Source organism: Pelophylax lessonae (assembly GCF_965119305.1).
Source record: "Pelophylax lessonae genome assembly, chromosome: 1".
Lineage (NCBI taxonomy): Eukaryota > Metazoa > Chordata > Amphibia > Anura > Ranidae > Pelophylax > Pelophylax lessonae.
Genome location: NC_138768.1, coordinates 194,123,215 through 194,149,467, shown reverse-complemented (window position 1 = coordinate 194,149,467; position 26,253 = coordinate 194,123,215). Strand labels below are relative to the sequence as shown.

Below are 26,253 nucleotides of genomic sequence, written 5' to 3'. Positions count from 1 at the left end.
AGCATTGATTTTCAATTACAACACATGCAGAATTTAAAATAATGACATACACAGCTTCCAAGAAATAATCCCATGAGAAGATAACAGGTTATTGACCTGCATAGGAATATTTAATAAATGGATTGCAAATTTTACTACCTACCAGCCCATCATAGACCCAACATTCCCACAGACACTATTGGGTCCATGTTTACATTTTATTATGTGCTGCACACTTGACCATTTTAGTCTACTTTAATCATCTCTGATATTACACTCAGCCTGTTTCCCATTTTGAACAACAGTGCTATAAAATTATCCATTACATGTTTCCTGAAAACTCTTCTTTGTTAATTTTTTTTTTTTTTTTTTTTTTTTTTTTTTTTTTTTTTTAATTATAATTTTTTTTTCTTTTTTTTTTTTTTTTAGCTTCACTCTTACTCTTAAAAGAGTAATTGAAATACTTTCTTTCTAAATTCCTACAATATGTTGTAAACCCCTTGCTATGTGCTCTGTAGTGCAATAACACAAAAGAAGAACATTACATCTCAAGCCTTTACCACACTTACTTAACCGAGAGCTTTCTCTGTTTCCATGTACATCCATTCAATACAGAACACTATCCTTTCTCCCTCTCTCTGCATCTTTATGAATTCATACTAAACTTTACTGTGACTGGCATTCATTTTGTTGGCTAAAGCAATGTGTATCATAAGCAAATGAAATGCTTTATTAATAAAATACTTGGTTTCACCTTTTATTTTTCATTATTTGTTGCATCATAGTACTTCTGATTTCCCATAGTTTCCATGCAACCACTTCATATTTACATGCATTCACTCCAGCAATTGCTGTGGATATTTTATATAGTTGGTTTCCTGAGAGAGGCAACAGTGGAATATACACTATATATACACTATATTACCAAAAGTATTGGGACACCTGGCTTTACACACACATGAACTTTAATGGCATCGCAGTCTTAGTCCATAGGATTTAATATGGAGTTGTCCCACCGTTTGCAGCTATAACAGCTTCAACTCTTCTGGGAATGCTATCCACAGGGTTTAGGAGTGTGTCTGTGGGAATGTATGACCATTCATCCAGAAGCGCATTTGTGAGGTCAGGCACTGATGTTGGAAAGAAGGCCTGGCTCACAGTCTGAGCTCTAATTTATTCTAAAGGTGTTATATTGGGTTGAGGTCAGGATTCTGTGCAGGCCAGTCAAGTTCCTCCACCCCAAACTCGCTGGCAAGCAACAGTGTAGCATGGTGGGGCTGCATTTCTGCTAATGAAGTTGGAAATTTGATCAGGATCAGTTGTGTCCTCATTGCTGAGAAATGCAAATATATATTTATCCATCATGCCATACCATCAGGGAGGCAAGTGGTTGGTATCAAATTTATTCTGCAGGACAATGACTCGAAACATACAGCCAATGTCATTAAGAACTATCTTCAATCGTAAAAAGAACAAGGAGTCCTTGAAGTGGTGGTTTGGCCCCCTCAGAGCTCTGATCTCAACATCAACAAGTCTGTCTGGGTTTACATAAAGAGACAGAAAGATCTGAGGCTGCCTACATCTGCAGAAAATCTTTGGTTGGTTCTCCAAGATGTTTTGAACAATCTACCTGCCAAGTTTCTTTAAAAACTGTGCACAAGTGTACCTAGAAGAATTGATGCTGTTTTGAAGTTAAAAGGCTGGCCACAGCAAATATTGATTTAAAGTTCTCTTCTGTTGGTTTACTTTCCATTTTTTTAGGTGATAAAAATAAACTATTAACACTACTATTTCTGAAATCATTCTTAAATTACAGCATTTTTTCACACCTGTCTAAAACATTTGCGCAATAATATATATGAAAACCAGAGGGCTCAATCTAAGTGCAGTATAATTTATATTTAATAATAAAAAAGGTAATTGGACACTCATGTGTTGTAGGATATAATGTCCCTATAACATGCACTAAGGCTGTCCTCAGATGGTGATCAACTACACTTTTAAACAGGGCAAGCAATATGACAGAATGGGAACAGACCTTTTGACATCAGGCATGAAGAGGCATGAAGGCATGAAGAGGCATGGCTACTCATTTGAGGCAGTAACGCCTCTTTCTCAAGGTTGCCCACTATGCTAGTTATAATTTTGCCCCTATACTATGAGGAGCAATGGAACTGACAAACAACTACAGTATTTAAAATGTAAAATGAGAACTTTACCCTCCATGGGGATACAAAACAGAGCAAAAAAAAAAAGGATGAATATCTGCAATATTCAACATAAAGATGAATTAAAATACAAATAAAGATAAAACATACTGAAACTTCTGCAGATCTGAGTTCCTTTCTCATCCTTGATGATGGTGACATTGATGTCTTGGTCATTTTGGAAGATCTATTGGTGAGCAACCTTCAGGTAATAAAGATATGGAACTTTATGGCCCAAGTCTGTATTTCATCCAACATACGCCAAAGGCACATACTTGGAAACCTTTTATCAGGTGTTGTGTGCTGATCTGATTTGAATATTTAAGGGCAACTATAGAACCTTTTCTATTATATAATTTCAAAATTGCTTCTTCCAATGTGTGGTCTACTGGCTGTCATGTCCATGTGCACTATTATATGTAGACCGAACAATTAGGGCCCTTCGTACTAGGTTTGGGGAGCATAGGAGATTTGTTGAAGAAGGTAACATCAAACACAGTGTCCCCAGAAATCACAGTGTCACCAAATCTCACAAGAAGTCATCTGAGGGTTTGCAGGTCTGTGTCAAAAAAAGTATGCATGATAGAAATGTTCTGGATCTACACCCCCAATTCTTTGTCTCCAGGTGGACTCAATGAGGAAATAGAGATTACTATTGTCATCTTAGTCCCCTCTAGGGCCATTATATCTAGGGATACATATACCCTGACCCAAATGCATGCATTGTTTACACATAAGCATCCATGTGCCTCCCTTTCTGGATAGTCTCTTTTTATATTTAATGTTTTTATATTATCCAGTTAAGTACATATATGCACATACCCAATGATGGGAGTGACACCTCATCTGATAGTTCTTTCTAATATATATGCATTTTTTATTGTCTCAATGTATGGTTTTATTATACTTTTATACACATTTAAGTAAATCTTGCAATTTTATGATCTCCAGATGTTTCAGTATTTTTTTATCATTATTTGTATTTTATTTTATACAGTATTTGCGTTGAATATTGCATATATGCCTGTCCTTGCATCATTTTCAATGGTGAAAATATGTTCCGGTGTATATTTCTATATTTGCTGATGTCCATCCTATTTATGTTCTGTTTTGTATCCCCATGGATGTTAAAGTCTTCATTTCACACAACTTTTAATACTGCAGTTGTATGTCACTTCCGCTGCTCCTTGTAGCCCCATAGTTGGCATTTACTTCTCAACTCCCCGCTGCTATGAGTATAAATAGCATAGTGTGCCACAGGTAGGCAGGCTTGAGAAAGAGGCATTATCACTTTGAAACAGGTAGCCAAAGCCTATCAGGCCTCCTGGCATCTGATGTCACAAGGTCTGTTTCCCCCCTGTCAGATTGTCTGACCTAGTTAAAAATGTCTTTGAGCCAGCATATATATATAAACCTTTTCTCTACTTCTGGTGTTAGATTGCTGAGGCTTAAACCTGATATGATTAAAAATATCTCAATCTCCTGTAATTCTCTTTACATCTGCATTCATGCTGGGAGAGAAAGGGATAACAATGGAGCCCAACCAGGTCTTCTGCATGCACATGTGCAGACTAGGAAACTATTAGAACTATTAGAAAAAAGCAAAAGGAAGACTTCATCAGTCTGTTGCTGCTCCTCTGCAATTCCAGGCCAGCTGTGTGTGTGTGGGGGGGGGGGGGATCTGACTTCTGTTGTTTAAACCTTTAAAATGTACTACATCAAAACTTTTTCTTAAAGCAGCAGCAAGTTTACTTCACCTCTTCACCCTCTGATGTCAGTTTTCCAAGTAATATAAGTAGGGTTTGGTTGTGACTATTAAGGGGCTCAATCAAGTTATGCTTACAAGCATGAATTAAAAGTGGGCTGTGCATGGGGGCAGGTCAAATGCAGATTTACAGGAATAGACCTACACATTTATTTCCGCAATTAATAGTTGTGGTAATAAATAATATTTCTTATTTTCAAACATGTTTTCTTACATTAAAATTAAACAAAAAAACAAAATACAGCATTCCAATTAGTTTGAAAATAACACATTTTATTAAAAATGTAAAATTTAGTTTTATTCCAAAATAATATTAAAATTACACATGTATGCAATGATATTTCAATACACATTCTAGTTATACAATATTTTTTCATCCCTATGTTTAGGCTACTAAGTAATATACCATACTTCATAATTTTCCATTAATTGTTAGGCTTTAAGAAAATCCATTTAAGTATATTGTAGTGATGGGAGACATATAATCATAAAACAGATTATATTGAGTGATGTTAAGTATTTTCAACTTACAATGATTAAGTGTCATGTAAATCATTATGAAAATGTGTAAACTTGCAATATAGGAGATTTCATTTTGCAAACCGTTATTTCCTCTGTGCAGTGCATAAAGATTATATCACACTCTTGGTTTTGTACTTTGGAGAATAAATAGGAAGTTTCATTGTTGGATCAAAATGAAAAAATCTCAGTTATTATTTCTAATTATGTTTGACTTTAAAACATAACCTAAAATTGAAAATAACTAGTGCAAGACTATATTTGTTTAAAAATAAAGCACATTTTCATGAAAATGTCACGTAGAGGCCTCTACATAGATTTTGACTGTAACTTCTTTTTTTTTTTTTTTAATCAATATGCCTTTTTTTTTTCTTTTACAGGCATCAGACAGCCATCAATGTATTTTTCCAATATCCACCATGTTCTTAATATCAAAATAAAATTTTGCTGAATCTATACAGTGAAAAATATTTTTCTTTTTATTTGTACAGGTATGCATGTAGAAATATACTATATAATATTCCAGTATATTTTTTTTCTTTACAATATGGTACATAGTATTTATATTAAAGCTTTTAGCCTGAAGGTTGCAGTGACCCAATATATCAACGTTCTTTTTTTTTTAGGCCTTTCATTAATATTCCAAAAAATTTAAAGTTGTTCCTATATATATATATATATATATATATATATATATATATACAGTATATATATATATAACATAAGATATAAGATAAAACAATAGTCTATATAGATTCTATAAGTGTAAAAAAATGGTGTGACCAAAAAAAGCAATATATTGTAAATATACCTTGTGTAACAAAACAAAAACATTAATGCAACAAGAACATGATCTTGGGTTTTCAAAACAAATCTACAATTAGCTGGTATTTTTGTGATCAAGTATTTATTTAAAATTCTTGGCATGTTTATATATATATATATATATAAAATGGGGGGATTAAATTGTATGTAACACTATCAATAAAAGTGAACATTTTACACTGCCTCAAAAAAACTTTTTTTTTTAGAATTTAGCCTGGTTGGTTTCGCTGAGGCAGCACAAACATAATTATGATAGTAAATCATCCTCTACTATGGATTTACAGATAATCTGGCATATTGTGTGTATTCTTGCTTAATAAATCTGTTAATAGTTTATTTATTTTTACATATATACCATATGTATTTCTATAAAAACACAAAATTCTTTGGGGTTGGGCGAATGAGGCGTCCATGTAAAAGAAAACTTAACCCATTTTGTCTTGCAAACCCCTGAAGAATGCACTGCGATTTTTTTTTTTTTTTTAAATCTTCTGTCCATCTGTGCAAATGATGGCACATATCATTACCCTGAATGGAAGTGACAGTGCAGATATTTAACATGCATTGACTTCAATTCACAACTGTTGTGATACAGCAGGTATTTACTTTCAGAAAGGTTTAAAACATTTTCTCAATGTCATCTTCTTTGTCATCTATGGCTTTAATTAGTACAGTAGAGATATTTCCTCAATTGTAATGAAAAGCATTCGGACATTTTAAAATGCATTAACAATATTGTCTGTGGCTTTCCGTAAACGATGGGGCTCAGTGATGCTAGATATTTTCAAGATTGTTAGATTGTGTTGTCTTTCCGTACTGACATAATTTGTTGGGAAATTTTGCAGCTGCTGATTGATTTACTTAGCTTTACATTGCTTTCCAGATGGGAAACCTTGGCAGCAAACAATACTGTAGGCTGTGAATTATTCAAGGCCATGTTCTTAAAAACAAACACATTTTTGAGAAAATCTCCACTCATTGTGCTGTGCTTCAGTAGCCCATGAAACCTGGCTCTTTTCGTCCTCCTTAATCCAATGATTCACCATATGGAGTAGCATTAAGGCATGTAAATCTAAGAAACCTGCGAAGTAGCTGCCAACTGTAGATGGTCTTGCCCGCCTCAGGGATCTACAAATGAGAAAAATATACATGTTAATACAAGTCATACAAACAGAAATATTCTGGATTTACACAGTATCTAGAATTGTGTAAGGTTTCTGTAACAAGTCTGTATTGTTATTATTTCCATATTACATTTTTTTTTTTTTTTTTTTGTGGGTTAGTACACAGAAATACAAATCCGCCTGTTTCCTACTGGGTTATCTACAAAATATGCACAGTATAATCATCAGTTTTATGAACTTCCATCCTTTCCTGTGTACTAGAACTAGGCTGGGACATGTGCTTCTTGAACTATTGTACTTTAAGTCCACTGCTGTAAGTGTAACACATAAGCAGACTGATGATAGGGTTGCCGCAGCCGTGCAAGCATGGCATGTGCCCTGGGTCTTCTATGACATGCTCTGTAATTGCTACCATCACCCAAGAATGATCCTGTAGTCAAACATGCTTTAGACTTTGATGAACTTTGTACATCATTTTTCTTTTGTAACTTGTACATTCTCACCCCTTCAATAGTAAGAGATTTCTCCCTCACTGTTCATTATAATAACATTTGGTAGTATATTTATTAATTTTAAAATCTAGCAATTCAAAAGAATTACACAGTAACAAATAAAAATTTAGAAAATTGCGCTAAGACAAAAAACGTATAACAATGATAAATATGAGTCCAATGAATGGATCTTGAGCTGCTGGCACAATGTCCTATTGGTAAAGGATAGTCAAGCACAATCAGATAAAATTGCAGTGCTCAAAATGTAAATTCCAAATAGTCCTCCAGTGAAATATACATGAACACTGTGAAGGAAAAAAACGATGTGTCCACCACCAGGAGAGCTAAAACATGCAGCCTCTTACCAGATGACACAGGATATACAGCAGTCAGATATAGCACGTGTTATTCACTTGGACATTTGGATTTGATCAGAAAAGAGCCTTGAGCGTTTAGATCCGATCACACAATCCGTATGGGCATAGACTCCAAGGTACATACATAAGTAGATAATACAGCAATCATTGCACAGATATCATTAAAAAAGTATTTATTTAAACCAACAAAAGCCTGCACACAGGATACTCACATTAACTCCAATACAACAGACATAAAAATGGCAAAGATGTGGTGTAGGTTTGTTTCAAGCCAAAAACATGGCCGACCTCCAGTAGCATGCAACGCCAGCATCATGTGGTTAAGCTCATCGTGTGATCAGATCTAAACGCTCAAGCGATTGATATATGCTCTTTTCTGATCGGATTCAAATGTCCAAGTGATTGACACGTGCTATATCTGACTGCTGTATATCCTGTGTCATCTGGTAAGAGGCTGCATGTTTTAGCTCTCCTGGTGGTGGACATATCATTTTTTCCCTTCACGGTGTTCATGTATATTTCACTGGAGGACTATTTGAAATTTACCTTTTGAGTGCTTCTATTTTATTTGATTGTTCAAAAGAATTACAGTTTATCTATTTTTACATGTATTTCCCAATGCATACTTATAGATTAATGCCCACTAATTAGCAATGAGCTGATGCATTTTATGCACAGATTTCTTAGGGGGATTAATCATGTAATTTATTAGCTTTTGAATTTCATTTTATTCATTTATGTTTTAAGCAATGATGATAAATTAGATTTTTCTTTCACAACGTAAGTAATGTCCCCACGTTTGAAAAATAATGAAAATGATTACTGCCTAAGACCATTTTGTAGTATAAATGATGTTGATTTAAAAATGAGCTCTCACCAAAAAGGATGTCTTAGTTATATTTAAATATATTCCCATATATTACAGATACATGATGTGAGATATAGTTGAATCAACAAAGTTTGAAGGTTCTTTTAAGTATTCTTTGACTAGCCTAATACTCTGTCCTGTGACTGCTGTCAGTAAAAGGCCAGAACAGTAATGGCTCAATTTTAAGGCAAGTGAAGCAAGAATATGTAGAGACCCATGAGAGGGAAGACAGTAAGCAGGAAAGAGAATGGAGATAAAACCAGAGATGTATAGTAACTAAATGGAACTACTTCACTACTTAAGTACCGAAAGGCGGTATCTGTACTTTCCTAGAGTAGAATTTTTTTCTCCTACTTCCACTTTTACTTCACTACATTTTTTCAATGATTTCAATACTTCTACTCCAATATTTTTTTTTTGTGCTGCATAGTTACTCGTTACAATTATAAAAATTACCACTGCCAGAACAGTAGATGGCAGGTTTCATGAAGCGTAAAACATGTGTATTATCAGTGCATACGAAAATAAATGCTACTGTATGTATAAATAAAAGCTGCATTTGAAATAATAAAAAACAATATAATGTTCAAACTTTTGACTTCTTTCTTTAATAACTACATAACACAGTACTTGTACTTTTACTTTCAGTACTTGAGTAGCAAAATTTTTAAAAAAAACTACTTGCAATACTTAAGTACAAAAAATGTTGAATACTTTAGTACTTCTACTCAAGTCACTTTTTGATCGAGCACTTCCACTTCTACTCAAGTCACTTTTTGATCGAGCACTTGTACTTTTACTCAAGTATGGGTTTCGAGTACTTTATACAACTCTGGAGAAAACAAATGAAATAGGGAAGAAGGAACAACCTCAGCAAGTTTTTGTGGCTTTGCTTTAGGCCCCATAACAATTAAGAAGTCCTGGATTGCCCTAAGTATATTAGTACCATAGCAATTCCCTTTTTTCTAAGCATACAGTAGTTGCTGTAGAGACTCTAGCAGATGAGTTAGTAGTAGAAACAGTATAGCAAGAAACATCATTGGATTTTTACATTTTATTACCTGCCATGTGCAGCTATCAAAGCTGTAAAAGTCAAAATAAAAATGGACATTTGCAATCTTTTTGTCACAGTGCACATTATTATTGTATACCTAACATTATGCTCGAAGAGAAATTAGATCTCCAGGAACAAATAAGAAACATTTTATCCCTTGGTTTTCACTGACTGCAATTTATACTTTAATTCTTTCTTATAGAATACTGTAAGCAATGTATTTGTATTCAAGAAATGGGTCATTTAACACAGCCAGATGTGTGTAAGTCATTCACAAGTGCAGAACAGAACCTCCAGGACCTTTGTAAAGCGGCAATACACCATCTAATATCTTTACAAACATTTTCCAAAGAAGATCATTTCTGTTTTGTAATTGTTTGAAAATCTATGTACTTTGAGCTGTTATTTTTTATGTATCTTGCAAAATGCATTGGGTTGTTTTCTTTTTTAAAGTACAGATGCAGGTAATTCTGTTTCTTCTATGTTAACTATAGAAAAATATTAAACACAGTATGGCACAAAATAAAAAATAACTCAATGCTGGTTGTTTGTTTATTTTTGTCATTGAGGTGCAGAACACTTTTCCCATATAGTGATTTCCTTAATGGGAACTTAACACACTTGTGTTTGTAAAAACACATCCAATCGAATGACAAAGAAATGTAAAAAAAAAAAACAGGATCCTTCCTAACTTGGCAGGATGTTTAACTACTTCCGGTCCGCGCTATAGCCAAAAGACGGCTGCAGCGCGGACTCGAATTTTCAGGAGGCCGTCTTTAAATGGCCTCCCAGAAACAGGCTCCCCGCGCGCTCCCGCGAGCGTGCATCGGGGAAAATCTGTGTCGGCCGTGTCCCTTGGACACAGCCAATCACAGATTGTGGTAAATGGCCAATCACAGCAGCCATTTACCATGTGATCGGCCCATGCAATAAGAGATGATCTCATATGTAAACATATGAGATCATCTCTCATCGCCAGCGCTCCTTCCTCACACAGAGACTGCAGTGTGAGGAAGGAGGAGAGCCGATCACCCGCCGGGGACACAGAAGAATGTAATCAGGGCACTGATCACCAGTGCCCTGATTACACAAGGTAAAAAACATACACAAACTGCCCACCATCAGTGCCCACAGTGCCCGCCATCAGTGCCCCCCTTCAGTGCCCACAATCAGTGCCCATAGTGCTGCCAGTCAGTGCCCATCAGTGCCTGCTCATCTAGGCACTGATGGGCACTGACTGGCAGCACTATGGGCACTGAGTGTGGGCACTGATGGTGCTGCCCATCAGTGCTCATCAGTGCCGCCCATCAGTGCTCATCAGTGCCACCCGTCAGTGTCCATCAGTGCCATCCGCCAGTGCCCATCAGTGCTGCCTATCAGTGCCCATCAATGCCACCCATCAGTGCTGCCTCTCAGTGCCCAGCAGTGGCACCTCTCAGTGCCACCTCTAAGTGCCCAGCAGTGCCACCTCTCAGTGCCCAGCAGTGCCGCCTATCAGTGCTCATCAGTGCCGCCTATCAGTGCCGCCTATCAGTGCCGCCTATCAGTGCTCATCAGTGCGGCATATTAGTACCTCCTCATCAGTGCCCATAAGTGCCACCTCATTAGTGCCCATAAGTGCCACCTCATCAGTGCCCATCAGTGCAGCCTATCAGTGCCGCCTCATCAGCGCACATCAGTGAAGGAGAAAAATTTATTTATTTTCAAAATTTACTCGCAGAAAAATAAGAAAAACTTTTTTTTTCCAAATTTTCTGTCTTTTTTCTTTTTTTTTGTAAAAAAAAAAAAACCCAGAGGTGATTAAATACCACCAAAAGAAAGCTCTATTTGTGTGAAAAAAAATGATAAAAATGTCATATGGGTACAGTGTAGCATGACCGCACAATTGTCATTAAAAGTGTGAGAGCGCTGAAAGCTAAAAATTGGTCTGGATGGGAAGGGGGTTTAAGTGCACAGTAGGCAAGTGGTTAAAGCATGCACAATTTTTTGGGTCTGTAATACTAAATGCCTGAAAGTTCGCTGCTCAATGGTTTATTATATTGCAAGGACTTTGTTGGTGAGGCTTGAATTATGAGACCCAATATCTGGCATTACAGGTATATGTCTTTCTACCCTGCTGAATTTCTATATGATGGTGAATGCTTTGGTTGGCATAATGGCTTAGAATGCCACAAGTTCCAGGTGGGTGAGTAAGTTCAGACCTGAAACTATGACACTAAGCTAACTGTTTAAAAATAAGCCAGATGGCAGCATGTACCCTTACAACTGGAATATTAAAACTATATTTATCACAACTTTCAGGTGTACAGACTGTTTTAATAGGTTGGTATGAACAATACTTGTTATATACTGTCATGTTTTTCAAATGGGGCTTATTTTTCCTTACTCTTTAGCTTCTTAGATAAACAAGGAGTCCTAAAGAGAAGGTGATCAATGAATGTCAACCTTCAATATGTTCTACCTCTGATATAGTCTAGTTTTTAACTAAGATAGAAAATGACATGCTATGCCTAACTTTTACTACAAGCTATTTTAAAGTTCACAGCTCCACATAACTGCCTGGTGGGTGTGATAAGCCGCTCTGGATAATGTGACAATATCTGAACAGTATTACACATAAAAATGTCAAATTTGTTTAAATAACAAATGTATTATATTTTATCCACACTGGATATATTGCAATATTTTGTGTTGCATTTTCAAATGAAAGAGAGAAATGCATTGTTTTCAAAAGGGTGTACTCACACCATTGTGTTGCATTGTAGTACATTGTGAAAAAGTCTCTTATGATGCACTTTGGTTGTGTAGACCTGCATTTTGACATTTATATGGATTTATTGAAACCTGTAACATGATAGCATGTTTGTCAACTTGTATTTTGGTGTGATCCCAGCCTTAATGTAATAAACATAATCCTTTAAATAGCGACAGTAAGGAAAATTGACAACATATTCCTAATAACGAGTAAAGTCCAACTGAACCTTCGGTTTAACCACTTGCCGACCGTCTACCGCATATTTACTGTGGCAGGTCAGCTCTATTGCGCGAAATCACGTACCTGTACGCCATCTTGTGCAATAGACACTGGGAGGGTGCGTGCACCTCTGGAGGCATGATCTCACGCTTATTGGACCCAGGAAATGCCAATCAGAGGGGCCGGTGGACCCGATGTCCGCCAGCCGCCTGCGATCATTCCCAGGAGAGGCAGATTGTGCACTGAGTGGACACAGGGAATGTCAATCAGTGCGTTGAGTGGACCCGATGTCCGCCGACCACTGGCGATTGTTCCCAGGAGAGATAGATCGCTGTGCTGACAGGGGAGAAGATGGAGAACATGGATCTCTGTCTTACCCCAGTCAGAGCAACATCCCCACAGTTAGCAGGCACCCCCTAGGGACACATTTAACTCTTTGACCGCCCCTAACCCCTTCCCTGCCAGTCTCAATAATACAGTAACAATGCATGTTTGTAGCACTGATCACTGTATTAGTGTCACTTGTCCCCAAAAAAGGGTCAAATGTATCACTGCCATTACAAGTAAAAAAAAAATAAAAATAAAAATTCCATTAAAATATTTCACCGTTGTTTGTAGATGTTATAACTTTTGAGCAAACCAATCAATATACGCTTATTGGGATTTGTTTTACCAAAAATATGTAGCTGAATACATATTGGTCTAAATTGATGAAGAAATTAGATTTTACTATTTTTTTATTGAATGTGTTTTATAGCAGAAATTAAATTTTATTTTTCAATATTGTCGCTTTTTTTTTTTCATTGCGCAAAAAATAAAAACCACAGAGGTGATCAAAAACCAAAAGAAAGCTCTATGTGTGGTTAAAAAAAAGGACATCAATTTTATTTCGGTACAGTGTCGCAGGATCGTGCAATTGTCAGTTAAAGTAACACATTGCTGTATTGCAAAAAAGGGCCTGCTCATTAAGGGGGTAAAACCTCTCTGGACTGAAGTGGTTAAACCAACTAAATACATTCTAGGTGCATTACATATTTTACAGTTTGTTTTCTTTCTAAAGCAGCTACAATCATCCCTTGCCATCTACATAGTGGGACTCTTGCTCTCTATGGAGTAGCAGTGGCCTGGCTTGCCCCATTTGAGCTATTTTAAAATTAAAGTTCAGATAGGCTTTAGTTTTTTCTTTATATTTATTATGCTTGGGCCCCTTTCACAAAAAAAATTGAAAGATGCTCCCTGATGTGTGTTTTTTATGGCTGCTACATGCTCCCCCGATGACAGAGTCCAAGTGAACATAGGGCTGAATTGGTGATTACACATTACTGCTGTGCTTAGCAGAGAGCTTGCTGTGCAGCATGCTGCTTCCTGAGAATAGTGCCTGTGGCACATGCTAGCTTTGGTACTATTTTATTTTTCAAAGAGCACTGAAAAGGAACGTGAGTGGAATGAGGACAAATTTAAATTAGAAATGGTTAGCATTACATACAAAAGGGATAGAACCTAATCTTTAAGAGGCAGGGTATAGAACGATGGGCAAGGCCAAGTTGACAATTGAAGTGGGGCTTAGTATTTCCTTTCCTAAACAAGGCCTAAAATTTCCACCCTCCCTCTCAGCAGCGTCCCACTTGGACATGAAGTGAAAGGTGGACTTCTTTAGCCTCCAAGAAGCCAACGTAACTGTAGGCTGCTCTGTTCCCTGATATATATCATTATATAATATATAGTGGAGCTACAGCCTGGCTTTACCTTTTTGCCTCTGACTAAACTGCTTATCTTTTCAAGTCCAACTCTTTTTCTTGCTTGTGTTTTACTTCTTCCAGTTGAATGGCATCTCCCTGCCATGTTGTCACTGTCATGAATATTGCTACCAGAAGACTTGAAAAAGAAGTTAAATGAAATATTAGCAGCAACTGGCTGACACAAAAAAAGAGGCAATGTTGTATATTAAGTTATAGCTGTTAAAACTTTTTCTTGAGGTTAATATACTTCTTTTATTGGCAGTCTAGCCTAGGCTAATATCCAAATATATTAAAATGATTTCATTTTGAGAATGTAAAATCAGTTTTCTGTGTAGAGGCGCAATACAGATAGGTGCGTAATATGCTTTATCAATTTTTTTTACATAGTCAAAGAGAGAAAAAGTAATATAATTTTTATAATGATATGCATCCTCTTCCTAACCATTACTTCTGCTCTTTTCACTTCTTTATTCTTTTTATTACAAACAATTAATAATTATTTAGAGAGATTTGCATCTACATGAGAAATCTAGAATGCACATTAAATAAGGATTATCTTTAATCTCCAGAAATTGAGGGTTTAGAAAAAGCACTTTTACTTATCCATAAAATTAAAATTGTGTTAGCAGCATTCCAATATGTTGTCAGTGTTTGTTGGCAGAGATAAGAGAAGGACAACGATTTATAAATCAAAGGAGCGTTTATAATGGTAGGTAATTGTGTCAAATCTTGTATATCTGCAACTCCTTGTGCCAGATGTAGTGGTGAGCAAAATGATTAGTAAATCAGGTAATTGGCAAGTGCTTTGATTCTTATGAAATCAAGAATGCATGTCCAAACATAATTTATTGTTTGTAGCTAGCCTAAAGCTAACCACTAGTAAACCAGTAAACCCATATTTGAAATATGCATATAGGAATTGTTTTTACAGACTGGTCAGCGTTTAGCCTCCAAATGAAGGATCAACAACAATCCAAAGAGCTCATTTTGTTGCTTGTTCCTCCTGCCAGCATGTGGCACACTTGCTGCATACTGTATTAGGATAGAAGATGAGATAAAGTCATAGTCAACTATTTACACTAGATGCGTTGCATTTAAAATGCATTTAATAATTTTTCATAGATGCAAAACTGCAATAATAGGTGTTGTCTTTATATCTGCCTGGAGTTAATTTATAAAAGAAATATATAGCAGTTTTGTACATATTCACTGTATTGTGGTCTGGGCTAAAATTAAATGTATTTTTTTATTCAGGTAAAAAATATTGCATATGGATATCATGTAGTCTTTTAACCTGGTAACAGATGGAGTGCTAAACTCCTATCAGTACATGTTCACCTTGGTGATGTAAAATTCTTGCTGTTTCCAGAGTTTAAAGTGGTTGTAAACACTTACATATACCCAGTGATGTGGCTGGCCTCGGGTGGTACACAACAGGAAATAAATCCTCCTACATAAGTTGTACCTGTCTCTCTGCAGCTATTACTTTTTGAAATGATGAATTTATACAGCTTGTCTAAGAGTTAAAAAAAGAAGGCAGGGAGCTGAAATTACACCTGCAGAGCTCAGTGAGGAGAGCACGGAGAGCTGATTGTAGAAAATTTCACACACCCCTCCACCCAGAAACAGAACTTAAGGCTGTCAATCTGCTGAAGGTCCCTCCACTGTCACCTTTTTTTCTCTTGGTGTCGGAAAAACATGTCAGAAGTGACTCATGCTGATAGCAGAGGAACAAAGCATCAGATATAAATGACACTTAGTGCTCCTAATTGAGATAAGTACACATTATAGGGGGATATGCTTTGTTCATATTTCACATCTGAGGTTTACAAGCACTTTAATGCATTCTCTGCATTAAGGTAAAACCTTTTTAAGGTGCAGCTCTCCCCTTGCCATCCTTGACAATACTTACCTGAGCCCTATCCTGGTCCAGTGCTGTGTCCGATAGCAGTGGCACTGCTCTCTCTCTCTCTCCCTCCTCAGTGAGAGGAGTGTGATCTGGGAGCTCTGACAGGGGCCAGGAGAGCCAGCAGAAGACCCCAGAAGAGCAGGGGTAAGGGTTGCTTTGTGCAAAGCCATTACCAAAGACCAGGTAGGTATGATATGTTTTTTATTTTAAAAAATTAAACCTTTAGAATGACTTTAAACGTTCAAGGACTCTTCACACAGAACAGGATGAGTCGCACAAGTCATTCATCTATAACTGGCAGATTTTAGATGAGCTGGGCTCAAAGAGAAATAAACTGCCTTTGCCGTGCTGTTTTTTTAGGTAACATAAAGAAATCTGCTAATCAATATTATATATTTATGGAAAGAAACAGACATAAAATAAAATAGTTTTTTAAGCTCCCTGTCCCCCCTGGTGAGGTTCCGTACTTCCTCTGTGATCGTTTTGGCGCTACGTCACTTCCGGCGGAAACCGAAGGTGACTTTGCGATGTCTGAGCCAGACCGGAGCAAGGCTTGGAACGCACGCCGGCGCCATCTTGGCGGATATGGCTGTGACAGGCAGCTGAAACTGGGATACGTTTTTGATTTCATTAAGGGTCTATAAATTTGTCTAATTCCTCCACAATTTTGAGCAATATCCTTTGACAATGTCTACTAAGAAGAAACGCATCAGCATCTCCCTGTAGACCATGTTGCCTTGATTGTACTGCTGGTTTACCACTGGATGCTTGTAAGTGCACTACCTGCTTTTTATTACATTTTCATTTAAGCAGTTTTACACTATGTGCCTTTTTCTTTTGGCTTCCATGTGTTTTTGTATATGAGGGATTCATATTTCCTCCTTCCCATTCCCTGTGAGCCTGGAACAACATCCATGGTCATCCTTAGGAGAAATCTTGGAGTTTTATCTGTGAAGCCTGATTGATCTGTATGTCGTAAGACATCACAGATCCATATCATCTGGTGAGCGGCCATTTTTATCTGTTCCATCTGGTGACGGGATCTGATTTATCCTTTCTCTTTTCCTGAGCTGGATCATTTCTTCACTTGTTAAAACTGTATATTTCTATTCAATTATATATGGGACTTAATTTGACGTCACAATCAGTTGGCTAATTATATGTCACTTACCACACTTTATGGACTTCATTTTATCATGCATTTGTTCATGTATTTAATTATGTGATTCATGATAATGTTTTTTGTGAATGTGTTTATTTCACTTATCACATTTAGCACTGCACTTATTACCTACCTATATAAAACATTAGATGAAAAGCTTATACTAAAACTTTAAAAAAAAACGCAGTTGACCCAAACTCATTATAGTCTATTTTAAAGATTTTTCAAAATGTACTGTATAGTGTATGCACTCATTCTTTAAAACACAATCAAGGTAATTCAATAAATCCCTACTGACACTTTCCTGGCTATGGCCCTTAAAAATGGCCTGCCCTAGATTCAACAATCACACAAAGAAAACACTAGTGATCGATCAATATGGTTTTTTAAAGCCGATACTGATATTTTGGCCATTGAATATTGGTATCGGCTGATATTGGCCGATATTTTTGTACATTTCATTTTTATTTTTTCTTGACAGGTACTGTTGTGGAGAGATCTGGGGGTCTAAACGACCCAAACCCCACCTTTGCACTTAAAAGCATTCAAAATGCCAAGTTTGGATATTTTGAATGCTGTCATTTTTATTTTAATTTGTCGCCGAGTACCCGGAAGTGATGTCATGACATCACTTCTGGGTTTTTACATGGAGACCCAATCAGAGCAGAATACGGCTTTGATCGCGTCTTCGACGGCCATGCAGGAGCCGCGGAAGGTGGCGGGAGGGGGGGAAGTCCGGGGGGGTGTCTCCTCCTGCTCCTTGTAATGACAGCCGAGCGGCTTCTCAGCCACATCGGTTGTCATTACACGATAGCCGACCATCGGCTATGGACGCCGGTACCGGGGTGATGCCTCTAGCTGCAGGCATCACCCCGGTACAAGCACTTTCCCGAAATATCTGCAATATCGGTAACCTCAGGGGCCGATGCCGATAAATCGGGGAGGGTGCGTATCGGCCCCCAATATATCGGCATTGCCCATAATCGGTCGATCCCTAGTGTGCACTGATTTTCACATCCCATATTAACTGATAAAGTCCGTCCATGTATGGCAGGACTATGTCTAAACCAAAGACAAAAACAAAACAGAGAGCGCACAATCGCCCTAGTGTAAAATAATTTATTAAGTGAATAATAAAGAAACTTCATCCAAAGCACTCCCATGAACCAAGATTAGACAGGCTTATTACACTGTTCCTTGCTGCCTCTCCTGGGTGGTGATCCTTGTGACCCATGAAGGAGATGCCCGTATATGCTGCAATTGAGCCCGAAAGATCTAATTACTCCTGGTGAAGCTGCCGCCACACAGCCTGGCGTGCAGGACCCACTGCACATGTGCCCGACCAACTTGGCACTGATCACGGAGGCAGATGAAACCATCAGCAAGAAGGAGAGGGAGGGAAGGAACAGACCAATGTGGTTGTGTTCATGATGTGTTTCAGGGGGCTCCTTTTTTAATTCCAACCAACTGGAAACAAAGCCATGTATTATATAGAAACCTGATGGGCCACCTCCTCCATGCACATTTAAGGGACCAAACCCTGGAAAGGCAGTCTGAGAGCAACCTATTCATATTATATATGGCAAGTTAAAAATGCAACCACATTTATAATACAGACAATAAATCATTAAAAAAAATAATAAACAATTATAGAGATTTAAAAAATATACAATATACTTTTGCTTACTTAGAATGATTATTACATTAGCTCAGAACTAAAATGGACTTCCAAAATATAAATTCCAACATCACATAAAGTGCCATTGACAAGGGTATACAAAAATAGACAATCAAAAAAACACAATAAAAATATTTAAAAATTATTGTATATATTGTATACTTTAGTATTTAAAATTATTTAAAATCAATGAATAAATACAGTACTTGCCTATACACATCCATAAAAGAACCCAAGACCCTTCAACATAAACCCTTTATCGGGGATCCTCAAACTAAGGCCCTCCAGCTGTTGCAAAACTACATATACCATGAGGAATTAAAAAACTCTTTATAGACATGATTAGGCATGATGGGAACTGTAGTTCCTGAACAACTGGAGGGCCATAGTTTGAAGACCCCTGCCCTATATGAAACCAGCAGGAGAATGGACCTCCTTTCTGGGCACATATGCAAATTAAATATTAGGTATTATTCTCCAATTCTTCATTGAGCCCTTCCAGAGATATCATATTCTGTGTTAATATGCAGAATTTCTCTCTTAGGCATAATCTGGAAAAATCTTTCTCTTTTGGACAAAGTCATTGAAATTGCTTCAATCCCAAACATCTCCAGTCATTCTGTGCTTCTACCATGACAATAAGACAAAAAACGGGTAACACTGTGCACTAGATTCAAAGATTCCTGCCACTCATTTCGATAACTTTACTATCATGAAACAAATAATAAATAATTACTGTCAGTATGTAGATAACAACACTGGAGGTAATTAAGACCTGCTCTCAATTAGGCAGAATTGCTGTCCCTGTACGCAGTGTAACACAATGGCATATTTGCATATTTGCCGCTGATACCTCCCCCCCTTGTCACTGGTTGTTAAGGCCGCCTCCTAGCATCCAGTGATGCTGCAGTGGGCAGGGCCTGATGGGGAAGCTTAGCCACTAATTTGCCATAAGGACCATTCTCTCCCTGTAATTGACAGCAGGCAGTGGGCAGATTCTATAGCCAATTCTGTGAAAAAACTGCAAAGAAGATCTGTGGCCAAACAGAGGCAAAGTAAAAATATGTAACTTTTGTTTTTTGTTATGCTATGTTTTTATGCTATAAACCTCACAACCTTTTAATTCAGAAGCCAAGGGGTGTCTGGTGGTTTAACCGCTTGCTGACCGCCGCAAGTACATATACTGCAGCGGTCAGCCCCTCACAGGCAGAGTGACGTATCGGTACGCCACTAGCCTGTGAGGCTCTGGGGAGCGAGCGCGCGCGCGGTCACGGACCCCCCCGGCGCATGTGACCGGCGGACCCGATGTCCGCCGGTCACTCTTCGATCGTCGGGGGAGAGGGAGAAAGGCAGGCAGGCTGTGTAAACAAGCCTCCTGTCATTCTCCCCTGTGTAGAAACACTGATTATACGGTTCTACTATGTAGGACCGTTGATCATTGTTCCTACAGCTCAAGCCACAGCCAATCACAGTTAGAATCACGCCCCTAGGGACACACACAGCCCCTCCCTCTCAAATAAAGTTAACCCCTTCACTGCCAGTGTAATTTTACAGTAACAGTGCATATATATATATAGCACTGATTACTGTAGAAATGTCACTGGTAACCCCAAAAGTGTCAAAAATGTCAGTCAAGGGTCCGATCTGTCCGCCCCAATGTTGCAGTACCGCAAAAGAAATCGCAGATCGCCGTCATTACGCGTTAAGAAAAAAATAACAACAAAAATGACAAAAATCTTTCCCTTTGTTAGTAAACGCGATAACTTTTGCGCAAACCAATCAAAATACGCTTTTTGCGATTTTTTTTTACCAAACATATGTAGCATAAAACAAATTGGCCGAAAATGTTAAAAATTTTGATTTTTACTATTTTTTTTGGGGAATTTCATATAAAAAAATGTGAAAAATATTGTTATTTTTGCAAAATTGACGCTCTTTTTTTGTTTATAGCGCATTATCAAAAAATCGCACAGGTGATCAAATACCACCAAAAGAAAGCTCTGTTTGTGGGAAAAAAAGGACATCAAATTCGTTTAGGTACAGCGTCGCACGACCGCGCAATTGTCCGTTAAAGTCACGCAGTGCTGAATCGCAAAATACCCCCTGGTCTTTTAGCAGCCAAATCCTCCGGGGCTTAAGTGGTTAACTGACTCTAGCATCTAAGGAAAACAAAGTTTTAGTTGGACTAACCCTTCAATAATGATAAATGATTTCTGGTAGGCAGCATCCCACATAATGGTCCTTATTGTAGATGTCATAGTAATGGCTATACCCAGAAACTGTGCTATGAGAGTGGCCTATTTGTTATTACATTTAGTATACTTATCACCTTGCTGCCATCACATTGCATATAGTTGAACATATTTATATCACATATTTTAGGAATTTGGCATTGTAAACTAATATGTAATACCTTGTCCATTCAACTGTTTGGTAACTGCAAATAAAGCAAGAATCAGTTTTCAGGATCCTATAACTAAATACTATATTAAACTCCTTTAGGTGGTACTGCCAAACTTATACCATTTACAAAGGTTTTCCAGAAAAGATGGTCATCACAAACAGAATGAATGCATTCCAGCATGATTCAAAATATATCTACATCTATTGTTTATTATTTTAGATAGAGTAGGGAAGGATTGAAACTCTTGTAAGTTTTTTTTGTATTATATACAGTATGTGTATATATATATATTTTTTTGTCCCCACTGTATTTGCATTTTCAATCTGTCCTGCTGTTACACTGAACTAAGCATTGCTTATTGTTTGGCCTTCCCCTGTAATCTCTTTGCCGCCTTGCCGCTAATTCCTTAAAGTAGAACTATAGGTAAAACTTTTTTTCTTCATTTTGGATAGGTTATGGTAGGGTTATAACCCCTGTCAAAATGTTGTTTTTCCATCTGTGTCCTGTCCCATAGCCAAACAGAAAGTGAGAGGAAATCCCTCAAAATTAGGGGAATTTCTAGGAGACCCCCAGGTCACCAGAACTAGTGTCCTCATTGGAAGACTTCCTCTCTATTAATTTTCAGGGGACAACCCAAAATGTGGGATTTTCTTTTAGTTTTGCTTTCAATGATAGTGGTAAACAGTAAAAATAAAGAGGGTAAATCTCCAAAACGGGGGCATGGACAGCAGTAAAAACTGATTTGTGTTCAAATCCATCTACACTCTGTCCAAAACTGAAAAAAATAATTTTGCCCGTAGTTATACTTTAATTCCTCTGTCATCCTGGGCACACTTGACAAAGAAGACCAGTCCTCTAAAACGTTGTGGCTGCTGTAACATGGGGGATCATTAGCTAGGTGGTAGGTGCGTTCTCAAGTAAGTTCACGTCAGTCAGGAACTACATTTAAGGGCCTGATAGTTCACTTTTATTAAAAGGCAAATGGAAAGTCCATAACATAAGGTTTCCCACACAGGGGTTCTTCTCCAGCAATAAGCACAAATTAAAATTGCCAGCCCCCTGGATTTTAAGCTTTCACTCAGCTTTAACCACAGTACCTCTGCTCTTTCCACTGGTCACCCAGACTATAGGTTTTTCAGTGCTGATGGATACACTCTAATGTCCCTTATCCATCTCTTGCTTCTATGCTTTGACTGCCCCATGTAGCCTCTCTGACACCTGGAGACCTCCTGTCTCTCTCTTGGGTGGACCTGAGTACACACCCTGCTGGTCCTCCACAAAACCCAGACACTGGGTTAGAGATTCTGTCCCACCAAAGACACTATGGAATCTTCAAACTACAGAGCCCCATCCAGGTATACCAAAACCTGCAGAAAATAGTTTTCTTCACTCAATCTCTATGCCAACACCCTTTGTTCTTTAACTGACAAGTTTCATAGTGACAGAGTCTCGTCCTGTCACACTGCCCACAATCCGATCTCAGTTGTAATCCCAGAGCAAGAGAGAGACTGTCAGACACCGTCGATGTCTCTCTGTTTTTGCAGGTCTGGCTTCACACTGCTTCAACTGCTAGGCTCCGTATCACAGCAGTCAGAGGATATTATGTCTACAAATGAACTTATTATGTTATACTTTACTAATTCAGCCCTGTGGTCACTCAGTTTTCCTTTACAAGCTGCTTTGGATCCTTCCCAGATCTGGCTTAAAGAAGCTGCGAATTATAGTGTAATCTTGCCTTTCCTTGATGGCTCCCACTCACTGTTGCTTGAACTTGCCTTAAATGTCCTTAAAGTGTGCTTTGATCCAGCCATAAACCGACATTTTCTGACTGGTTAATATTAATTTTGTGCTGCTTACTGCTAATTCATTGCCAAATGTATTGTGTTCTGTCTGCACAACCAAAACACTGACAGTTCCAGGCAGATCAAACATGTATTTGCACTGCAGATCTTCTGCTACAGGTTTACTGTCACTTCATTGTCAATTGCATTGTTTTTTCCTCTATACAGCATTTGTATTAATGAGCACTGCACATATGTTTGCTTTGGTTGCATATTTGCATCTCAGCTTTGTTTTTTTTTTTCCTGCTTGTGATTCACCTTCACTTTCTGCCCCATAGACACAACAGGTAGCAAGAGAAAATATCTGCAAAGTAAGGGAAATATCACTGCAATAAAATTCCTTAATAGAAAATTGTACCCGTTCAGGTGACAACTCAAAATTTAGATTTTTTCCCTCACTTTCAATAAAGGTGACACTGCTCATTATAAGAAATAGGGGGTGAATCTCCCCCATGGGGACACAGAAAGTAGTTTAAAAAATCCAAGAGAGTTGTTAAACCTTCCCTTCTTTATCAAAAAACTAAAAAAGAGATTCACTTTAAACCTACAAAAAGATCTTTTGAAGAATCCGAAGTTGTTAGAAGTTTATACACTGTATATTAAAATATAAAATACCAAGTAGAAAAAGTGGAAAAAAGGCAAGGTAGAACAAAGCTGTATTATTCATCAGACGAATCTGCATTTGCCAAGGTCTTTCAAAGATTGTGAAAACAATGCTTTGGTTTTTCTATGGAACACAATAAGCAAACACATCTTTTCATCTGTCAAGTTAATGAAAACTGACCTTAAATACAAACTTTCCTCTCCAGTGTCAGAAGGACTGCTGTCAGTAAGCGGTGACTCAGACAAAATAATCGGGAAATTATTGAAAGTGTTGCAGTCACAATGAGCGCAACACAAGGTCCCAATCTACACATACCCTAAGGTTTCTTAATTTGTTGGTAATGACAAAGTGGTGGTGATGGTGCCCCAATGACTAATGATTACAGGACACGATGATTTATGGTGTGACTGCCCTTTATGATCACATCAATTGGGACAATTTGTTTTTATTTTTTTTTGTAGCTCAAGAACCAGTTACAGGTAAATTATAAAATACATTATTGTTTGTGTCATTTGTACTAGTTTTTTTCCAACAATTTTATCCCATTGTGTCACACTCCTCAGTCTTTTCATTGCTGGAGCCATTTTTTTTTATTTTTGCACACATGTCAAAATGCCTGATCATTACTTAAAGGGTAAATTCACCTTTGGGAGCATGTTACATGTTCCACCCGATTTTAGGGTGGGACATATAATATGATCCCAGTGCTGCAGCTGCCACCGCTGCCTTCCCTCCCTATGGCAGCAGTACAGAAAGAAGTTGCTCCGTAATAGCTGTCACTGTTTGAAAACAGCATGGCCATATGGGGCTCTACCCTAATGGCTGCGTCATTGAGACACACAGCTCTGTGTGTCTGAATGAACTATAAGCTCCAACATCCTTAGCGGCTGTCGGCTTGTAGTTCTCAATGAACTATTACAGTGCTGTGGTAGTTCATTTAGTCTTCCTGTCAGTGAGTATCGGATTACCCATACGGGATGTACAGATAAAGCCGATACACTGACAGTGTGCAGGAGACCTGCGTGGCATCAGCAATCTTTTGGACCACTGATGCCTCCTTGCACTAAGACAAATCTGACTAAGAAAACAGTGTAGCACCCTACGGGTAGGTGCTAGGTAAAGGTATAGTGGGCCTTGTCTACCTAACAGCAGGGCTGTGATTTATTTAGTCTGGGTGTCATGGTTTCCAGGTGTGCCTGCTGAAGGGGGAGTCTCCCCACTGGCTCCTGTGAGAGGTTTCTCATAGGGCGGTGGAGGGAACCCAATCAGGGGACACATCCAGGCTTGTAACTACCCCAGAAGGCAGATTGGGCTGCAAAGGATTCTGGGAGAGGGTATAAGTTTGGGGGTGGCGCATGACACAATGTCTTTGGCGGGAGCAGAGTCCCAGGATGGAGAGTGCGGCTGTCTCTCCTCCTGTCTGAGGAAAGAGGATGTCTCGAGGTGTCGCCTGAGAATCCAGAGAGTGCTGAGTTGAGCTGAGGGGATCCGGTGTGCCGGGAACCTCCGGAGAGAGAGAGAGGGGTTCAGTCCCAGGAAAGCCTACACAGGTCGTGAGTACTGAGGATTGCCCCTGGGGGTCTGCCAGAGTTAAAGGGGACCACTCCGGAAGAGGTTCTGGGATCCAGTGCCAGCTAGCGGTAAGGGGGTACCTAGGTTGAGGATCCTGAAGTCACAGAGGGGGTGCATAGACAGTGAACCCCGAAGAATTCAAGGTTCAAGGTTAAAGGGGTCATCTATTGGGCCCTGAATTGTACAGAGTGTGCCAGTTGGGATTTACAGTTCTACAACATACTACTTCAAGCCAGAGCAAGGGAGGGAAGTATTCAGGGACTTGTTGCAGTGTAACAGTGTTGATGGTTCTACAATTTCACAGTCCTGGATCTTTTGGACTTTAAGTTAAGGATTCAGCATTTCTATTAAGCTACGGAGTATTCTCACAGCTAGTGAGCGTTGGCTGGCGCTGGCTGGCGCCGGCTGGTGTCTAGGAAGTGCCAAGGGGCTTTTTTCAGGAACAAAGTCCCAAGTGTACATAGTTGAAGCCTAAAGGAGTATCCCACTCATTCCCTTCTCCCATCCCCTTTATCTACAATAAAACAACAAAACCAAGATGCCGGAGTTGTCCATGTCTCCGTCTCTACATCCAGGGCCGCAGCTCACATGGGCTGGTAAGGTAACCGGTAACAGTGGCAGACCCACATCAGGCCACAGGCCTGGAAAAGCTGCTACAACAGCATCCTCCATCAGCTGTTTCATGCACTCTTTATGCAGGTGCCCCTAGGTCACCATTTAAATTCACTTCTCCAGAGATAAGCTAGGATTTCTAATGTCAAGTTAGGATGGTCATGGAGGAATCATCATAAATATATAGACTGTGCATCTCTACATCATTGTCACACTAGCAGGAGAAAGGAAGGCCATGTGGCAACTGGCAAGTTGCCCACAGAGACAAGAGTCTTACTTTATTGGTTAAGCCAGATGGACTTGTATCTTTTTTTAACCTGACTAACTATGTAACTACTTTATTTCCTCATAGCAATGGTCCATATTACTTAACCACTTTAAGACTGGAAGGATTAACCCCCTTCCTGACCAGGCCCTATTTTGCAATTCAGCACTGCGTTATTCTAACGGACAATTGTGCAGTTGTGCGACGCTGTACCCCAAAAAAATTGATGTTCTTTTTTCCCACAAGTAGAGCTTTCTTTTGGTGGCATTTGATCACCTGTGCAA

The 26,253-nt window shown here is 38.5% G+C and overlaps 1 protein-coding gene across 2 annotated transcripts in view; it reads right to left on the bottom strand.

Annotated features, from left to right (window-relative positions):
• Nucleotides 1–6,015: 6,015 nt before the first annotated feature.
• Nucleotides 6,016–26,253, bottom strand: part of PRR16 (proline rich 16) — a 491,794-nt gene continuing 471,556 nt past the window's right edge. For both annotated transcript variants that reach the window (XM_082262232.1, XM_082262231.1), the window contains one exon: nucleotides 6,016–6,423. The gene's annotated coding sequence lies outside the window, so the exon portion shown is untranslated. The remainder of the gene's footprint in view (nucleotides 6,424–26,253) is intronic.